Below are 16,094 nucleotides of genomic sequence, written 5' to 3' on the forward strand. Positions count from 1 at the left end.
TGTTGTGGTGAGGATGATTTTCTCATGATACTATAAAGACTGAAATAAAATCCGGTCTTATATATTGTAAAGTGTATAAGAGGCTATAGTATAGAGTCTCTAAGAGAACGTTATTGCATGTAGCTATCATAGAATATTAGCTATAAGAATATGCCATAATTTAATCCTAGTACATTGTATTAATTACAATAATTGGGAAAAGGGAAAACAAATAGCGGTGTTAAGAATCCAGCTGGGAGCTAAGGACTCTATGTAAGTTAGCCTTTCTCTTTCTTGGCTACAACATGAATATAATAGTGTGTGCTTGTAGTAGTAGATTACACTAGTTTTGTTTGGGTCATTAAGACTAGGGTATGCTTAATGCCTACTCTTGCAATGCTTTGGCATTCTGTGGCTAAATGGTAAGTAAGTTCGGGTTGGAGCCAGAACCCTAACGTAAAATAGTTTGGGTTGGAGCCTGGACGTGGTAAGTATATAGTCCGGGTTGGAGCCAGAACATGGTAAGTATATAGTCCGGGTTGAAGCCAGGACAATGGTAATACAGTCCGGGTTGGAGCTAGGGCAATGGTAATATGGTCTGGGTTGGAGCCAGGACATGGTAAAAATATTGTCCGTGTTGGAGCCAGGACAATGGTGATATAGTTCGGTTTGGAGCCAAGACATAAATGCTGGAACCGGGTTTAGCCCCGGATCCCTTGCTGTTGATTAATTAATTAGTTATGATATGTGTTATATATCTCGAATGTTCTTGGATTTTCTGAGTGCAGGTTATCATGATATGTGTAACGTTGTTTGCTAGGTACAATCAAAATATTTGATTCTGATTTGGCTATTGTTTGAGAATTGCATGACAGGGTTGGGATTTATCCAATACCCTAATGATCGGTAGTGATAACTACCTTGGGGCAACTCATTACTGGGTTTAGTATATTTGTGTGCAAGGCTATTCTTACTAAGTGTTTCGCTTACCTAGTTGTTTCATGTTGTATGTAAATGCAAAAGCAAAGTGAAACAGTGAACGTCAGATATGCTTGTGGATATGTACATGTGGCCCGACTTGGGGAGGTTTTTTATGGAACCCATTTTGAAAAGAAACACTGCGAAGTTATTATTTCTTTTATGACATTTGTTTTGTTATAACTCTGTCAAAGAGTAGTTGTATTTATTTTTACTAAACAAAAGGTGTGCGCACATAATCTTTTAAACATTTTTTTATATGGATTTTCGATACAATGAGTTCAAAGTAAAAAGTTTTAAATTTCCACATAATTTGGTCATGTAGGTTTTAAAGGTCATTACAAGTGGTATCAGAGCTCAATTTGAGCTGATTCTGTAGACAAACCCACATATACATTCTGCAAGATAGACTGGCACTCACTGTAAGTACTGTCTTTTCATATCTGTTTTCTTTGCTTTCTTTTATTTCCCTCGATTTTGTAAATTGTAGGTTATTGCTGATATAACTGAGATAGGTTACCCTATGATAGAGAACCTACCCATGATCCTTACGCCTGTGATCGATTACTATAGACTCTTTGACAACGAGAATCCTCGACACTTCGAGTATGATCAACGACATCGACGTGCCATTTGGCAATTGGCGCATTACATGACAGAAGTCTTTGATAGGGCTAACACACTCGAGCGACGAAGAGTGGGATATGCCAACACTTGTCTGAGATAGAGAACCTACCCTATGATAGAGAACCTACCCATGATCCTTACGCCTATGATCGATTAGTATAGACTCTTTGACAACGAGAATCCTCGACACTTCAAGTATGATCAACGACATCGACGTGCCATTTGGCAATTGGCGCATTACATGACAGAAGTCTTTGATAGGGCTAACACACTCGAGCGACGAAGAGTGGGATATGCCAGCACTTGTCTGAGAGGCTCAGCACAGATATGGTTTCGTCGCATTTCAGTATGGAGATCGAGCTAGCATTTGGGCCATGGATTGGCCTATCTCCATGGTTGATAGCATACCTTGAGGCAAGGCGATAGAGCCAGAGGAGGATCTCGAGCAGCAGGACGAGTATTCCGAAGTAGAGCTGGATGTGCTGATGGATAGGATAGATTAGGTTTTGCTGTGAAAGTCTTGTTGATACTTTGGTAAAGACTTGGCAAACCTACTAGGTTGTAGAGATTTTGTATAATTGTAGTAGGCGTATGTAGAAAACCAGCGCGTGGTTCGGGTTCTCTTTTGTATTTACTGTTCTGCTAACTAAAACTTTATAGCATGACATGATCATTTTTGCTAGGTCATATCCCTGAATGATTGATTACTTGCTTTCAGTTAAATCGTTGTTAATTCTTTTCTTTTCCTTTCTCTTTTCCTTGTGTATAGAAAACTAGTACACTCCAATGTTTTAAACATTTTCGTATATAAATTCGCGATGGTGCCTAACACCTGAGCCAGGGGAAGGGAGGTCGAGCTATTAACCCATCAAACCCAGCTGAGAGAGCAGTTGTTGACCAAGAGGCAAGTTGTGGCCAAGGTAGAAAAAGGGGTCGAGGCCGAGGGAGAGGTCAAGGACAAAGGGTACAGCCAGAACCAAATCTGGCAACTCTGATTGAGGATTTGAGAAGGATTGTGGATGAGCAGAATGCGGAAAACAGTCAGATGATCAAGGCATTGATGCAGAGATTCCTAGAAGCGCCACACAACCCCCACACCCTAGGAAGACATTCCCAAACAACAAGAATTCCTGACGCAAGAAGACCCAAGAACCAGCCACACAACCCCCACACCCCAGCTAGCGGATGCCCTTAGAACCAAACAGCCGAAATCGATCTCGGAACGGTTTAGCAGACAAAACCCACATGTGTTCGAAGGGACTTCGAACCCCCTAATGGCAGAAGAATGGGTCAGCATGATGGAGAGAATCTTTGACTTTGTGGCGGCTACTGAAAGGGAAAAAGTAATTTGTGCGGTGTATATGTTGAGGAAGGACGCCCGCATCTAGTGGGATATTTCGAGGAAGGGGTGTGATGTTGCACAAATGGAATGGGCGGAATTCCTGACCCTGTTCAATGGAGAGTACTACAGCCAGACAGTGATAGATCGAAAGGTGGTTGAGTTCACCAACCTAATCCAAGGGTTATCTAGTGCACAGGAGTATGTGCACAAGTTTGACCAACTCTCAAGATTTGCTCTGGATCTGGTACACACTTAAGCCAACTGGGTATGCAAATTCATGAAGGGGTTGAAAAGAGAGATAGATTAGTTCGTGGATACCAGGAAGACTAGCCTGGATACTTTTGATGAAGTCGTGGAATGAGCAATTCGCCAAGAGTCATGACTGGTACAAGAGAAGAAAGATCCCTACAGGGCTGAAGAACGAGCACATGTCTCCAATGACTGGGGAAGGTACTCTAGTAACCAGAGTGGCCCTTCTAGAAGGTTTGCATACAGAGGCAATAGAAGTGTGGGGAAGACCAATACTCCAGGAAACTCTCGGTTTTCCAATGGTGGAAATAATAAACGAAGAATGGAGCCACCAAGCCAAATTTTGAACTTCAACAAGCAGCCAAGGAGAGAAAATAGCTATTGGCTGCAATGCAACAAATGCAATCGGTGCCACCCAGGCAAGTGCAACAACAACAACTACTTCACTTGTGGAAAGCCGGGTTATTTCTCCAGGCACTGCCCGACTCATAGTCAGAAGGGAGGAAATGACCAACCAAAGCCAGTAGGAATTATACCACAAGTCTATGCACTCACCCAAGGTGATAAAGGAGATGGGACTTTCGACATGGTGTCAGGTTAGCTTCTTGTGGCTAATAACTTAGCATATGCATTGATGGATACTGGTGCATCCCATTCTTTTATTGATGCATCTTATGTTGATAAGATAGATAGGAAACCTAACCCTATGGCAAATGTATGTGGTGTATCCTTACCTTCGAGGGAGGATATGATGGTACGGTCTTGGGTTAGAGCCATACCAGTCTAGATAGAAGGTCGGGAGTTGACCGTGGATTTGCTAGTTTTAGATTACATGAGTACGATGTTATTTTTGGTATGGATTGGCTAACCAAACACGGGGCAGTGGTGAATTGCAAACGAAGAAAGGTGACTTTTAACTCACTTGGGGAAGAACCGTTCGTGTTCCAAGGCACCGCACCTATTTCAAAGGCACCATACCGGATGGCACTGACAGAGCTTAAAGAACTACAAGCACAATTACAAGACTACCTAGATAAAAGATTTATATGACCAAGTCATTCTCCATGGGGATCCCTGGTATTGTTTGTGAAAAAGAAAGACGACTCCATGAGAATGTGTATAGACAACAGTGAACTCAACAAAGTGATGATCAAGAACCGATACCCCTTGCCCAGAATTGATGATCTATTTGATCAAATGTAGGGAGCATAGGTATTCTCGAAGATCGACTTGAAATTTAGGTACCACCAACTGAAGGTCAAGGAATCAAATATTCCTAAGACCACATTCCAAACTCGGTATGCCCACTACGAGTTCGTGGTGATGTCTTTTGGACTCACCAATGCACCCGCGACATTCATGGATCTTATGCATAGGGTATTGGGTGAGTATTTAGACAAATTCATGATCGTGTTTATGATCTTACAACGATTGCACGAGAAAAAGTTGTACTCCAAATTCTCCAAGTGCAAATTTTGGCTGACTCAAGTAAGTTTCCAAGGGCACATGCTGTCAAGAGACGGAATTGCAGTCGATCCAGCCAAAATCGAAGCGGTAAAGCAATGGAAAGCCTTGAAGAACGCACAAGAAGTTCGCAATTTCTTGGGCCTGGCAGAGTATCATAGGCGCTTTGTGGAAGGTTTTTCCAAAATAGCAATGCCTATGACAACACTAACGCGAAAGAATGTCAAATTTGAGTGGACGGACAAGTGCGAACAGAGTTTTCAAGAGTTAAAGACCAGATTAATGACTGCTCTCATACTCACTACTCCAAAGGGTACCGAGAGATATGCTATTTGTAGCGATGCATCAGGTCAAGGACTCAGAGCTGTACTAATACAACACGGGAAAGTGATTGTGTACGCCACCTGAAAACTGAAAAAATATAAAAGAAACTATCCAATACACGACTTGGAGCTAGCAGTGGTAGTGTTCACATTGAAGATTTGGAGACACTATCTCTATGGGATCCACTGCGACATATACATGGATCAAAAGAGTCTGAAATATTTCTTCATCCAGAAAGAGTTAAACATGAGACAACGAAGGTGGTTAGAATTGTTCAACGATTACGATTGCGATATACTGTACTACCTAGGCAAGGCTAATATAGTAGTTGACACACTGAGTTGGCAACCAATGGCTTATGTAATTTTGGTGAAAGAAATACCCCAAGAACTACAAACCGATATATCCAAATTGGATTTGGGGGGGGAAGATTGGAAAAATTATCTATTCAACCCACGATCATGGAAGCAATCCAAGGGGGACAACTTGCAGATCTGTGGATCCAACAATTGCTGCATGATACTGTGAAAGACATGCGACTGGGGTTTCACATCTCGGAGGATGGAGTGTTTGGTTTCAAGGGTAGGTTATGCGTTCCTGATGATGAGGAGATCAAGAAACAAATATTTTATGAGGCTCATAATACTTCTTACGCTATGCACTCGGGAACCACGAAGATGTATCAGGATCTCAAAAGATACTTTTGGTGGGTAGGAATGAAGAGAGATGTAGCGAAGTACATGGCACACTGTTTGACATGTCAACAAACCAATGCAGAGCATCAGTGACCCTCAAGGTTATTGCAGCCGCTAGAGATCCCAGAGTGGAAATGGAAAATAATCACCATGGACTTTGTTACAGGGTTACCACACACTCCAAAGGGGCATGATACAATATGGGTTATTATGGATAGACTGAAAAAATCCGCTCATTTCTTACCCATTAAGACAACAGACGGTGCAGATAAGTTGGCAGACTTGTACATTGCTGAGATAGTGTGATTACACGGGGTTGCGATCTTTATAGTGTTCGATCGAGACGGGCAATTTACCGTTGCGTTCTAGAAGAGAATGCAAATGGGATTGGGAACTAAACTCAGATTTAGTAATGCTTTCCACCCATAGACGGATGACCAGAGCAAACGAATAGTTAAGACCTTGGAAGATATGTAGAGAGCTTGCGTGCTAGATTTTCAAGGTTCGTGGAGTGTAAAACTTCCATTAATTGAGTTCGCCTACAACAATTGCTATCATGACTCGATAAAAATGGCTCTTTATGAGGCACTATATGGAAGGAAGTGTCAATCTCCAATCCACTGGCATGAGATCGGTGAGAGGAAATTCTTGGGATCAGAAGAGGTGGACCAAGCTATGGAGGACATTAGGTCGATTCGTCAAAGGCTATAGACCTCTATAGATCGCCAAGGAAAGTATGTCAATCGTCGACGAAGACCTTTAGAATTTGAAGTTGGGGACAAGGTACTGTTAAAGATAGCTCCACAGAGAGGAGTTATAAGGTTCGGGAAAAAGGGAAATTTTAGCCCTAGGTACATAGGACTGTTTGAGGTTCTGGAATGCATTACGAAGGCGGCATACCGACTAGCCCTTCCACCCACGTTCCCTAGATTTCATGATGTATTCCATGTGTCAACCTTAAGGTACTACGTGAATGACCCCACTCATGCCCTAAGTTACGATGAACTTAGCATAGATCCTCAGCTGAGTTATGGGAAAAACCAGTCGCAATTCTGGATCAGAAAGATAAGGTGTTAAGAAACAAAACAATACCTTTGGTAAAGGTGCAGTGGTGTAACCACGTCATTGAAGAGATGACCTAAGAGACGGAAGCGAAGATGCAAGAGCGGTATCCCCATCTGTTTTGAGTTTCGAGGATGAAACTTTTATAAATTGTAGGTATTGTAACTTCCTGTGTTTTGAACACCTGTTAGTAGTCGGTTGGAGCCGGTGAAGAATTATGTGAAATATTATTTTGATAAATAAGATTATATGAAATTGTGATTGTTCTTGAATTTTTATAGCCGCTGTGATGATCCGGTAAAGGATCTATCTTTATACAAAGAAAGATTGGTCTCGGACCAAGGAACAAACCCTAATGGGAGAAAAATCTAGGATTAAATAAAATAGGAAATACTATGGAATAAAAATATTAATTGTGTCTAGCAACTGAGACTTTATAGTTGAGCCGATAAGTTTAAGAAAAATTGATTGAGGTTTGAATTCCAATCAACCAGGCTTAAGAATGAGAATTTCTTGCTTGGGCCACTAAGGGTATTTTGGTCAATTTGGTAAAATTACCAAAATTATGTTATATGTGACAAATTTATTTTTGGGTCACATTTAATTTAATTATTTAAGCTTGGAGATATTTAAAAACTTAGGTTAAAAGTTAAGGGAAAATTAGAGCACAAAATTCACAAAGGGCCCTTGGATCCCTTAAACGTTAGGTAAAATAAACAAAGGCATAAAAGTGATTTCCAAGGGTATGGAGAGAGAAGAGTGGGCAGCAAGGCTAGGTCCTAGGGCTCTCAAGAGCTAGGACACATGCCCCAAAGAGAATAGGAATAATCTTACCCATTCACAAACTAAGGGTGTAATCATTGTTTTGTTTTTTTCTCAAAATAATTTTTCCAAACATTTTTCCCCCAAAACTGAGGCACCCTCTTCCCCTTTCCTTTTCATTTTTTTTCTAACTCTGAAAAACTAAAATCAGAGGCTCTCTCACTCCCTCTCATTTCGTTCCTCTCTCTTTCTCTCTCAAGGAGAGACTCCATTGAAGCAATTGTTCAACCCTAAGCAAACCGAGTTCAAGGTAAGTGAAATCCTCTCTTGTGATTCATTTGTCTGCTTCTTATTCAAACCCAAAACCCTAGGGTTCCCTATGCATGCATGTGATTTAGAAGCCATGCATGTCCTTGTTCTTGTGTTCTAGGGTTCAAGAGAAACCTTACTAGTCAGATCTCCAAGTTGAGAACCAATGGGATCAATTAAAGCAAGGTAAGAGGTTTTTGTGAGCTTGCATGTTCTTGTCCCTCATCTAAGTTTCTTTCTTCCCTAATCCTATTCTTAAAATCTTCATGTGGGTCTTGGGGCTCGATTTTGAGAGTTTAGAGCACCAAAGGAAGGTTTTGAATAGCTAAGGAACACATCTCCAAGCTAGGGCTTCGAAAGGTAGAATCTATGGTTGAGTTCTTTATGTTTTGTGGTGATTCTTGTAGACCCAGTTGTATAGGCTATTTCAATAGTGTTGAGTTTATTTTTTTCTTAAGGTTGATATTTTTTTGTTTTATGATGATTTGCACGGATGCACGTGGCTAGGGTTATGCTAGAAGTGCTTATTGATGTTAGGTTGTGTAAAAATGCATACTGCCAAAATTTCGTGGTCTGGCTTCCAACGGGTCAGATTGTACTCTACTACCTCTGTCTATGATAAATATTTGTTTAGTTGCATATTTCCTTGTAAGTCAATTATGATCAGCTTTGTAAATTCATAAAAAGGTATTTTTAAACCCAAGTTTTGAACGTTTTGGCATTTCAATGTAAATCTGGAAAATTTCTAGGCAACATGCACTGGCCAGATTGTTTTAACAATTGAACAAGTTTTATTATTCAAAACGCTATGAAATTCAGTAGGGTGTTAGTTTAAACATGTATACGGTTCATTGTAAAATTTTAGAGGAAAATGTGTTAAGGTGTAAGAGATGTGATTTTTTAAAGTTTTCCCTAGAATCTTGGAACAAAACTTCTGGGCAGCAAGCACTGCCCAGATTGCTGTAAACATTTTTATGAGTTTTATTATTCCAAAAATTTTGAAATTTTGAAGGAAGCTAATCTAGACATGTATAAATAGCCCTATAAAATTTAGAAAGAACTAGGCTACGAGGTAAGAGAAGTGAATTTTCAAATTTACCTTAAAATCTGGGAAAATCTTCTGAGCAGCAGGCACTGCTAGGATTGCCTTACAAATTTTAATGAGTTTTTCCACCCCAAAAATTACGAAATTTCGAGAAGAATTAGTTAAGATGTGTATAAGGAATTCTGTAAATGTTTAGAGAAAAATGTATCACTGTTTAAGAGAAATAATTTTTCTGAATTTTCCCTAAAAACTAAAAATGTGGGAGGTTAGTTTTCTTAACGTAAAACTAGTTTTGATGCGAGGCTTTCGCCCAGTTCCCTTCCTGATGACACAGAACACGTGAACAATAGGTTAAGGGTTTTTTTCCTAAAACTCAACTTAGGGAAAAAGTTTAAAAAGGAGATTTTACCCCTTAAATTAAATAGTAGAAGTAAAGTTTTGGAAATGAGAAGAAATAATCATCTGTAAAGATAACTAAGGATTTGGAGACTTAACCGATCCCAAATCAGCTTGAGTTAATTTAAAAGTTTATTTTTTACTATTTTTAAGTTAAGGGTCCATTTTCCATTCTTTTTAAAAAAAAATAACGTAAAAAGAGATCCTAGGTTATGGATAAAAATGGTAAGAATGAGAGTTGGGTTTTTGTAGAATCTTTAAGAGAACGGGATAACATTATCATATCTTTTTTGTAAAGGGTCAAAAAGCAGTGTTTTGGTAAATGATTGAAAATGGTAAACTTTCGTTAGAGGATGACAAGTTGGTATTTTTCTAGATAGGAGTTGAGTAGAACTCCTTTTTCCAAAAACCAAAATGCGAGTTATCCGATAAGAAAGTTCTCTAGTTAAATAATATTAAGATGCACGACACGGAGAGAGTGTTGCGGTGAGGCCAATTTTCTCATGTTATTGTAAAGACTGAAATGAAATATGGCCTTATACATTGTAAGGTGTATAAGAGGCTATATCATAGAGTCTCAAAGAGAACGTTATTGCATGTAGTTATCATAGAATAATAGATATAAGAGTATGTCATAGTTTAATCCGAGTACACTATATTAATTATAGTAATCATGAAAAGGGAAAATGAATAGCGGTGTTAAAGATTCAGCTGGGGGCTAAGGACTCCAAGTAAGTTAGCCTTTCTCTTTCTTTGCTACAACATTGTAATGCCCTGGTTAACCAAGACCGTTACACTATGTGTTTAAAATAGAGCTTAACTCGCTAAGCAAATCATTTGAACTTAAATGTGTAATTAAAGACTAAGTCAAGATCATGTATTAAAAGCTTTGGTCAACAAAATGGTTATTTTTCATTAGAATATTAAGTTTACAGACGGGATCCCAAAATCAGTTTACAAACTTGTAAAAGACAAATAGAATACAACTTTTTCGTCCTAGGCGGCAAAACAGGGTCTAACCCTAGTTCCTCCCAAGATATCACGACTGTGCAGATCGAGCAGGATGCATAAGTACACACCGCCCCTGAAGCTCTCCAACTCATTGATGATCCTGCAATCCCCTTCCTTTAACTGCACCACGTAACACCCGTGAGCCAAGACTCAGCTAGAAAACTTAACCAACATGCACAACTAGGCAACAATATAAAAGCAGTAAACATAAATTATCATATTCAATAAACAATAAGTTATAAGTAACCAACCAACAGTAATATTCAACTCATTCAAATACAAAAACCAACTGATCAATCAATAGAAATGATTAAGTGTGAACCACACTTCTGTTTATAGTATAAAATTCAGGCCTGACGCCCTTAGGCCAAGTCTCCTGGTCCCTTAGCTGACCTCGGCACTCTTAGGCTGGGCTACGTTCCGCACACTAGCTATCGGCCCCAAGCACCCTTAGGCCGGCCTGCAAACAGATATAATCACAAATGCACAATGCGTAGCAAGTAATCAATGGCAGCGTATACAAGCATGGCCATACAAGCATGACATATATGTTCATATTCATAATATATTAATTAATAGGGGTTTAAGCCCCATTCACAACACGAGTGCAGTTTTCTTACCTCAAGTCCCGAGCAGCTAGCGTATGGCAGCCCCGAGCACAATCCCTAACCCTGAGCCCTCGTAGTATAACCTAGTCACAATGAGATAATGGATAACCATTAAAATCCTAAACCTATTAAAAGCTTTGGAATAATATACTAGCCTCTGAGACCTCGCGTTCCACTAAACTGGGTAGTAGAATTTATTCTGAGTGCTTAGATTTAAGCTCCCAGGCTAACAAGACTTTTTTGGCTAAGTCTGCCTACGCGGGCTACGACCTAGCCCTGAGGGTCGCGGTGCGCCCCCTAGTCAGAGGCGCTAGCCCCAACCCCTACAAGCATGCGGGCTGTGACTTGCCCCATAGGGTCGCGGTGCGCCTTTGAGATAGAAAGCCCCCAGACTCCTGGGTCACGCGGGCCGCAGCGCCCATGAAAATGGTCGCGGCGCGTCCTCGCGAACCTAGAAAACCCAACTTCTTTCTTCATTTTCTCAGAGCTAAACCCTCCAAAATTCATCCTTGACCTAACCTAAAACTATAATTAAACCTCTCAACCTTTCCCAAATACCATAAACAACATAACCACAAAACCTAGGCATTATAATCACCCAAAAACCAACCACAAATCTTACCTCAATTCAGCAGTTTAAGCTAACATTAAAACCCAGCCAACAATCCAAACTTATCATAGAATTTATAGTAAAATCCAGTTTGTGGAACTTACCTTAGAAGTGATTTGATCCTTGAGATAATCTTTTTCTTGCTCCCAGCTTAATTTCCCAATTCCCAACTCAATTCCAAGCTCTTCCTCAAGGATTTCCCTAAGCTTTCAAGCTCTCCAAAGGGAGAAAGAGAGAACGTGTAGGAGAGAGAGAGAGAGAGAGAGAGCCAGATGCTTCTAGCTATCCTTTGAAGCCTTTCATATCTATATCCTCCAACATAAAGACCAAAATGACCTTAGTGAAAGACTCAGCCCTTTATTGCCCATAAGGACAAAATGGTCATATTCCCCATTTCCTGCTAATTCCTTGAGTTGTCTTATAAATTCTCAATTAATCCCGACATACCCAACTAATTACCAAATAATTTCTTGTTACTCGATAAATCCCCAAATATTCACTAAATTCCCAGAATACCCTAGGCTCACCCCGAGCTGGGTATTAAACCCCATTGTGACTATTCTACTAATCCACTCACTAGAATCGCCTCGAGCCGAATAGTGCTAATATATCCACATAATAATGTGGTCTCAATCATTTACACACATATAATCACATTTATGCCTGCAACAGGCCAATATTACAAATATGCCCTTATTATCAATAAATCATGTATTTAAATCCATATTATCATATAAATCATGTATGCCATATAGTCACACATTTATTCAATTCACTAAATATGTATATCCCATTATGCCCGCCAGACACTGTAATCAAGGCACTTAGCCTTAATAGTAAATTCAGGCTGTTACAACTATCCCTTCCTTATTGAAATTTTGTCCTCGAAATTTATTCGATCATCTTGGGACACCGATCCTGCAAATCTGACTATAGCCACAGAGTCTAGTACTTTACCTTTCTATCCCTTAGTAACACTATCACTAGAGTAATAGTATTATTCTATAAGACTTTATCTTATTTACCATAATTTCATTAGCTTTTCCTTGTGCAGTAACTCCCACTGAAATTCTAGGGTCTCCTCACCCCATCAGCGATAATATTTAACACTTCTTTCCTTGGCATTGGCACCAATAACACTATATGAGCCACCACCCATACTAGGGCAAGATTAATCTGTAGGCTCCTAGCCTAGTCCTTGGTAGGATCTCAGAAGTCTATTAAATCAGGAGTCAAAGCTCCTCTTTCTTTTCCAAACTATCTTATCATTTTTAGTCCACAATACTCGAAGAAATACAAAGTCTCCCATCCTGGAACTCTGCATTCCCATACTTGAAATTTGCAAACTCTTATGTCCTTTTCAAATAGGCGGACACTTTTGTCCTAACAATCCTAATAACTTCATTGGTTCCCCGGACCAATTCTGAACCACCATACTTTTTGTCTCCCATTTCATTACTTGGAACAAGTATTTCTCGCTCCCTATCTCACTATATATTATTAAGAGTCATCCTAGCCATTGACCGACATTCACCACTGTGACTATTCAATCAAGGGACTATACTTATCTCAATGCCACAAATAGTTAGACACCTGATGTACAATTCTTAAAGTCTAAGTCATTCCTTCAGATTGTCAGTCTATCTGAAGGTAACCAATAATTCTAAGTCTCAACCTTATATGTATTGCCCCTTATAACCCTTTTCCAGGACTTGGAAAATAAAGGGTCTCAATCTGACACCATCGACTTCGGTGTCCCACGGAGACATACGGTCTCCCTTCGCCTATACGCATTATTGTGACACCTGTTCACACGACTCGAAGTGTGCTAACTCAATCTGTTGAGTCCCAACTTTTCGTATCCACTCATCTTACATATAGTCTAATGTAATCCACCCTGACGGTCCACCACTATAATCTTTTGCCTTCCAATACACAAATTTTGATCCTAACATCCATTCAAATTCCCTGGATACAACAATTATAAGGAGATAGCACAAGACTCATCTAGAATTTCTATCTCAACGCCAGGTTCCATCATATCATTCATCTGATCCTCATACCTTAACCCATTCATACTAAAATAGTAGGATTTTGAACCATTCCTACAAGATCTTCTCTCTGTATTTCATTGTTCATAGAGGTGTATTTGCCAACTATCAACTGCAGGTTCCATACCAATCTTGGATGCTACTTTGTCTGAATTTACTGTAATCCATGGCGTCTTATCCAACTGGCACAAATCTTTCCAACTCAGGATGTCAGCTTCCATGTTAATTATCTCTATGCAATCAAGGGTTTCCAATGTGAATCACCCATTAATTCCCACTAGGGCCTTAGTCTCATGATTATTCCTCTATGGATGATCAAAGACGTTAACTCTTTATACTAGTGCACGCACTACTATTCCACAGGTTCCATCACCGCACCCTAACCGTCGCTATCTGGCATTACCATCAACCTAACGCCCCATGTACAACATTTGTGTTCCTATCCCTTCATTTATCGTGAAGCATGAACAACAATTATTTTCAGTTTGTACATGGGCGCACCCTAGTCTTCGATGAACCACCCTATAGTTTCATGTCCTAAGCAAGGACAATATCCGTCATGTCGTTCTCCCGTATCAGTCCATCACAAACACATTCTGATATCATAGTGTGCTAACAAATCCTTATTCTATCTTTTGAAAATCCAGTATGAAACTATCCATTCAGACAAACTTTAGGCTCGTGTGTTACCTCAATCTTGGGTATGGTTGTCTTCGAAGATGCTTCAAGTAATAGCCGATGTGTCTTACCAATCTCACTATACCTCTCATCCCTTAGGTTTTTCTTTAGTAATTTCTTTGTGGGTTCTAACTGAATTACTTCATACATGATCCCATCACTTCCCATAACGTGACCTAAAATATCCTTGGAGAAATTGGAGCTTACTCCTTCTGGAACCTTACCTGTAACCCATCTTCCTTAGTCTTTGTACTATCAACGAAGTGGTCATTCACATTATGCTTCTAACTGGAAGTAGACCAACACATCCCTAATCAATCTGAATATGGCTTATCCATGTCATTCCTGTACTCTATCTGCTTGTCAAATTTACCTGTGTAGTTGGAGCATTAGTTAGTTAAGAACCTCCATTGATTATCCATCACATCCTACTTGGTGAAAGAAGCAATTCCTAAAATGTCTCTTTCCTTGATCCTCAGCTGGTAATAACCAGATCGAAGGTCAATTCCTGAGAACATTGTCCTATCTTGCAACCGGGCAATTGAACCCTTCATTCTTAACAAGCGGTGTCGACGTGTCCCATGATGAGAGGCTCTGTTTGATCAATCCTCAAATCAAATACTTCTTCAACTAAACCATTAATTCTTTTTGCTGAGCTAATATCATTCTTCATGATGTCCCTGATACAGAGTCTATCCATGCCTTAATTTCGTAGCGTACTCAATGATTCTTTGCACATCCATCTAAAGCCTTACTGGCCAATCCAGTTTTCATTTGGTCTAACTGATATATTCCAAGTGGTACCCACCACAATAATAAGGCATCTTGTAGAAGCAACCAGGTCCTTTCCTTTTAAACTCAGAAGTCATCATCACTTCTTATGTTCCATAGTTGTCCCTTATTTGGTAGACTAATCTGTACTCATTATCATATCATAATTCTCATATGACGAGCTCAAACAACTCCACTGTAAATCGTTTACCAATAGTACTCTAACCCTTCTCCGGGAAGTTACCAATTTTCCTGGCAGGCACTAAAATCTCACACCCCATGGCTTGACAACCATAAAGTATGTGCCTCAAATATATGTCTCTTTTAGGAGATACTTAACACTAAACTCAATCAGCCCAATGTACAACAACGAATGAGAACAAGAGAGCCAACCGGTCGCCTCCAAGGGACTAGCCTCGAGCTCTAGCTGTATTAAGGCAGACCAGTTCTCCTTTCTTTAATCTTGAGCAATCCTTCTTGACATGCCCAACCATTCCACAAAGAAAACATGTCTTCACTTGGTGTCCTCCCAGATGGCATCTCACTAGGCCTCATTGCCACCCTGACAGCCTTCCTGTAAACTATAATCCCTCTTGTTAGGACAAGGAGTAGTAGGACTATCAGGGGTCCTTCTTTTCTCACTGCTGGGCATCCACCCCTACCTAATCCCACAAATGGGGATACCATTGCTTGAGCTTCCTGCCCTACAACACCCTCACTCCATATCTCATCTCATGCATCTTCTATAACAAGGCCCTCCCTATTGCTCAAGCATAGACAAAAGTCTCATGCACTGGAGCAATCCTAACGCCCTAGGCCATCCCAGGTTTCAGTCCTCATCAAACTAAAAGCGAATTTGGCCAACCCATCAAATTCATTGACATACTCTGTCATTGTCTTACCATCCTGAACCAAGTTCATATATGTAACGCCCTACTTCCTTAGAGCCATTACTAAGTGAGTTTTAAAACAAAAAAATGTGCAATGAACCCGCTAACCGAGGTTTTTAAAACAAAAGTATGACTAAGCAAAAGTTAAGGCTGTAATCTTTAAAAATGTGTTGTTTCATTGAAAACTTCTAGTATTTAACATTTGGGATCCCAAAATAAGGTTTGAAAACTATTTACAACTTA

This window comes from Humulus lupulus, chromosome 4 (genome assembly GCF_963169125.1).
Source record: "Humulus lupulus chromosome 4, drHumLupu1.1, whole genome shotgun sequence".
Taxonomy (NCBI): Eukaryota; Viridiplantae; Streptophyta; class Magnoliopsida; order Rosales; family Cannabaceae; genus Humulus; species Humulus lupulus.